This window comes from Rutidosis leptorrhynchoides, chromosome 1 (assembly GCF_046630445.1).
Source record: "Rutidosis leptorrhynchoides isolate AG116_Rl617_1_P2 chromosome 1, CSIRO_AGI_Rlap_v1, whole genome shotgun sequence".
Taxonomy (NCBI): domain Eukaryota; kingdom Viridiplantae; phylum Streptophyta; class Magnoliopsida; order Asterales; family Asteraceae; genus Rutidosis; species Rutidosis leptorrhynchoides.
Window position 1 is genome coordinate 714,862,408 of NC_092333.1, and position 5,077 is coordinate 714,867,484.

Consider the following 5,077-nt stretch of genomic DNA (forward strand, 5'->3'; position numbering starts at 1 on the left):
TTTAACGAGGCAGTACTAGTTATTCTCTAATAAAATTACCATCCAAGGGGGAGTGTTGTAAAGTTAGTAGTCAAATATGGATGGTAATTAGTCAAATATGGATAGTAAAATTTGTACTATATATATGTGGATAATGTAAGTTACAAATGCACATATATACACTTACTAATATATTTTCTCACATATATACTCTCTCCATTTCTTCTTTTAGAATAGAGATTCTTTCTATTTCTCTTCTTTATTCTTTGTTCATACATATTAGTAAGAAATCTTGTTGCTAAGAATAGACTACTAAATGTAGTTATAAACTCTTGAATTTATAACAAATAATCATAAATGTACTAATTATAACTAATTATAATTTATATAATTTGTAATTTGTAATTTATAAAATATAATTTAATTTAAAATAATAATAATAATAATAATAATAATAATATAATAATAATAATAATAATAAGAAAGATTTATTATCTAAACAAAACAAGGAATTAAAAAGGAACGCGTTTTTTTAGTACTACCACTACGTATAAAATTTGACCGTTACGATGACTAGCGTTAAATTAACGCCGCCCGTACTTGTAAATAGGCAGCATCCATCTACTCAGTAATATCAATTCCCAAATCCGTTCTTCAAAATTTTAGGGTTTTTTTTCGCATCACGAATCCTCGTCACTCTCCCTTCGAATGTAGGGCTTATTGGGATAGAGTGATCGACTGATTTTGATATTATGGTATTTAGCATTCGTTCATTCCATCACTCCTGCTAGACCGTTTCAGTTTGGTATGAACTTTTTAATGCTTTTTCGTTCTATCTTTTTTCTTTTGTACAGTGTTAGGGTTCTTCGTGTGATTTCCTTATATTTTTTGAAGATTTTTGTTTTTTATCTTGAAATTGTTGAAATTCTTACAAACTGTGGTTTTTTTCTTTTGTCTCTGTCAAATCATTTGAAATTAGGGTTTTATCATTCGATTTTGTTTGATTTTTAACAAACTAGGGTTTTTCTTTTTGTCTCGTTGAGTTTGGAAAATCAGGGTTATTTTTCTTCTGATTTTGTTTTTTTTAGCAAGAAGAATTAGGGTTTTTTTTCCTTTGAATCTTGTTTAGCTCCATGAAAATTCACAATTATGTTTCTTTTCTTTTTGGTAGTTGTTAATCTTGGTATGTGTTGAGTTATCCTCCCCTGTCATTGATTTTAAGTTGTAACTATTTTTTTGAATATACAAATATGTGTGCGCTAGCATAATATTATTTCTTTGAGTCAAACTTTGGTTTAGACTTACAAGATTGATCATTTGGCGTGCTGATGCATGGTGTATAGCTGGATATATGCAATACTTACTTGATGCCCTTGATATTTGAATTACCTTATTTTTGTCACGTGTAAGTTAATTATTATTAGTTGTAAAATCATGCAGTAAGCCAGTAAGTAGTCTTTATTTATCATTTAGTTATAAAATTATAATGTTGTGTGGATCTTAAAGCAGACAAAACTGGATCGGTGCACTTTCTTACATGATGCTCTCTAAATTTCAGTTACCTTACTACTTGCCCATGTAAGTTTTATTATTATTGATATTAAAGCCCTGTAGTTACTAGTTAATATTTATATATATGTTTATAAATTAAGACTGAAAGGGAATGTTAAACGGGTGTTATTTCATTTGTACCTAGGTTAAAGCAATGTGTTTTCTGCCTAACATAATCTTGTAGTCCAATGTTGATGCAGTCAATAATTGCATGTTTTAATCTGGTCATGCGAATCATGTGTTAATGCAGTCAATTTCTGTATTTTCAGTCTATAATTGCATCTTTTACTTTGTTCATGTGAATCATGTGTGAGAGGACTTGCAAAGACTAGGTCAATGTTAATGTTTTCTATTTTTAGACTATTTATGTTTCTACTTCTCAATTAGTGGAATAATTTATAAGTATGATACAGGGATTTCGGTGCCTCTTACTTGATATCTTGGAAGATAGGAATACTTTAACTTGTCTGTGTATGCGTATTATGTCAAGCCTTAAAAGTATTTAGTAAGTGGTGTATAAATACTCCATATTAATCAAGTGGAGTAATTAACATGTATGTATTACATTTTGTAGATGTTACCTGATCAGCAGATTGAAAAGAATGACAAAATTGACAAACATATGGGGGACATGCCATTGGTACCCAGGTAAAATATTAATTTATCTTCATGCTGCAAATTTGAAGGTTAGTGTTCGTATGTGCAGCCTTATTTAGCACTAAATGCTTGTTAGATTCTAATCTTATCAAATGCTTGTTAGATGCTAATGTGAATCACGTCTAAAGTTGGGGACTTCATCTGTAAGGGGACTTCATATGAATCTACAAACTTAAAAAGGTATCTTATTTTTACCTATTATCTTTCAAGTATTTCGATATATATTCTTGCCCTTAGGTAAACCGATTTGCTCATAGCTGTAGAGGTTGCAGAAGCGGTCCTCCAATATTTTACGTTGATAATTCAGGAGAACTCTTAGATGCATGCTGGTATAAACCGTAGTCCCAGTGCTTTTCTAAGAAGAAAGGGGTCCAATGATAAGTGGTGACAGTAAAAAAGGTGAAGTTGCTGCACGATGTATAGTGACAATAAAAAGGTGTAGCAGCTGCACGTCGTATGTTCAGGTTTCAGTGGTGACGATAAAGGTGCAGCTGCACGTGTGTTCAGGTTTCTTTTTTATTCGATTTGATTATATCTGTATATACATGTTGCCAAATTGGTGTCAACCTCACCATGGATCAACATGTAGACGATTAATGATAGTAAATAGATGAGATAACGAGAAAGCAACCGTTGAAACATTGGGCTCTAAGCTGGTGAGAGCTTTCATTTGTACTAATTGATAATTGATGAAATATATGAGAGATTTAGTTGGTGAAATTTGAAATTGGAGTTTAAATTATACGGTTGTGGTGTAAGGAACAGTGCTACCGAGATCAGGGCAGACATGTTCAAGAATCTTGTCATGTATACCTCGAGTAGCTGCTGCGACGATAGGAACTTGCTGATCAGGTATGCATTGATTGTTGTTTTCGTTATTGATCCATGATTTTCGGGTCTTCCTTTTCATATATGATCCATCTATAACAGTTTTTATCAATCAAATATTGCCAAATAGTTTAATAATATGTGAATAATCAGACCATTACCATATATGTATTTAATATTATTATCTTTTTTTTTTAATTTTGTTTATGATTTTGTACATGTTTTGGCTTGTAGGTTGCATCAGCAAAGAAAAGGAGACTGGTGGTATGTCTTCAGAAGGAACTTGATCAGCTGCATAGCGGCATAGGACCTCTTGGATATGCCTAACTACTCAAGCGTACCCGTAATCAATAGCCTGACGGACTACAATCATCTTTGCCGTCATATCATGGTTGATTCTCTCACAATGATTATACACGTTGACGGAACCAAGGTTACCTCCTTTGGGCTTAAGATTCGAGTTTTTTAGATGATTATGTAATAATTCATTATACAGCTGCAATAATCAGTCGTTAACCTTTGCATTGACATATGCTTCTCATTCTTAGTCAAGTTATTAGAGCTTCATACCAGATGATGTGTATTATTCAGATGTTATTAGCTCGAATGGTATAATTAATATGAGTATCCTTTACCTTATATAATTTCCAAAAGTTATATACATGTTTGGGTGTCAGATTTTTATTGCCAATCAAGAATTTTAAAATAATGAATGATACTCATATTAGTCTGAAAAGTTGATCTCTACTTCGTTACTACCGATAAGAGTTCCTATGAGTTTATGATGCAAAGTCCGGTTAATTGTTTATATTTGTCTTGGTTTCAGGTAACGGGTACACATTTTATGCAAACTCAGGTAACGGGTACTCATTGTCTGAATGGTGGCACTATTTTCTTCTTGAAGTTTGCCAGTATTGCTGAACTTATAAGGATTTATACCAAGATTGTACTATGTATGACCTACTGAAAGTACATTTATTGGCTCTTTATAGTACATTTTTTATTTTATGTGGTTAAGAAAAATATGATAGTCTCTCTAACTGTCTCTCTAACTTTAAGTTTGTCGTTTACGTTGCTGATTTCCTAATTTGTGGTATCGAAATTTCCAGGTGGAAACAAAGATGAAGATTAAGCCATCAAGGTACATCCGTGCTTTCCGTATTAACAGAAAGGTTTCAATATATGAAAGATACTTTACATTTAGGGAAGTATCCATTGTTAGAATACAGATACCACCAAATGGTCAACTTACCTTTTATAGTAAGTTGACTTTGGGATCAGAAGATATAATCTTCATCATTTCCTCAATTAGAAGATCTCAAGACAACAAATCCCTGCCAAGTTCAACGGATAGTAACAGGCTCCACCAACAGCCATATTTCCTTAAATGTTAAAGGGGTTCCAAAAGTCAATTGGATCCATTCCTTTAGTAGAAATAGCTGTTAGGAGCTCATGTATATAAATTAACATTCTGTATTTGTAAAAAAATCAAATCAGTTCAATAACAAAACACTGATCAATAGTTTACAACAATTAGAGCTTTCAATTCTCAATTGTAACATGGTATCAGAGCGTGTGTGCTGATCCTGGATCATAGCAACACGTTTATGTCTCCATCATTTACCACGAATCAGGCTGCCATGTCCAAAATCGACGGTAGCTTAGAATTGAACAAAGCTGCCATGTCATTTTGTGACGGTAGCGAGTTTAATAGCCCACAAAATAGAAAAACTTACTTGGATGCTCTCTGTTAACCACAACAGCTAAGCTGTATCTACTGTGGTATGTCACGACATACAGTAATACAATGTTTCAAGCTCATAGGATATCCCAAATGGTGGAACAAAGAGAAACGTGGCAGAAAATTGAAGATGATAGAAGAGGCTGCCGGCGACAACCATCCGGTTACCGACAACGGCGTCTCAAAACCAACTCTGAATTCGAAAAGAGGTAACTCAAATTCTAATTTACCTCAAAATTCGGCCAAATGGGTGAAGGTTAAACCTTCAAACCCTAATAATTCTCAACCATCGATCAAAGTGAGTAAGGTAAACCCTAATCA

General features: G+C 33.0%; 1 long non-coding RNA gene across 3 annotated transcripts; it reads left to right on the forward strand.

The window, feature by feature from the left end:
* The first annotated feature begins 633 nt into the window (after window positions 1–633).
* LOC139886237 (uncharacterized) lies at window positions 634–4,381 on the forward strand. 3 transcript variants are annotated; one of them, XR_011772341.1, is made up of 6 exons: window positions 634–784; window positions 2,105–2,178; window positions 2,291–2,367; window positions 2,445–3,039; window positions 3,250–3,968; window positions 4,125–4,381. It is a non-coding gene; the product is annotated as an uncharacterized lncRNA (long non-coding RNA). The 3 variants fall into 3 exon arrangements; XR_011772342.1 differs by lacking the exon at window positions 634–784 and having other exon boundaries at window positions 1,825–2,178; window positions 3,250–3,448; window positions 3,842–3,968; XR_011772340.1 differs by lacking the exon at window positions 634–784 and having other exon boundaries at window positions 1,825–2,178.
* Window positions 4,382–5,077: the final 696 nt, after the last annotated feature.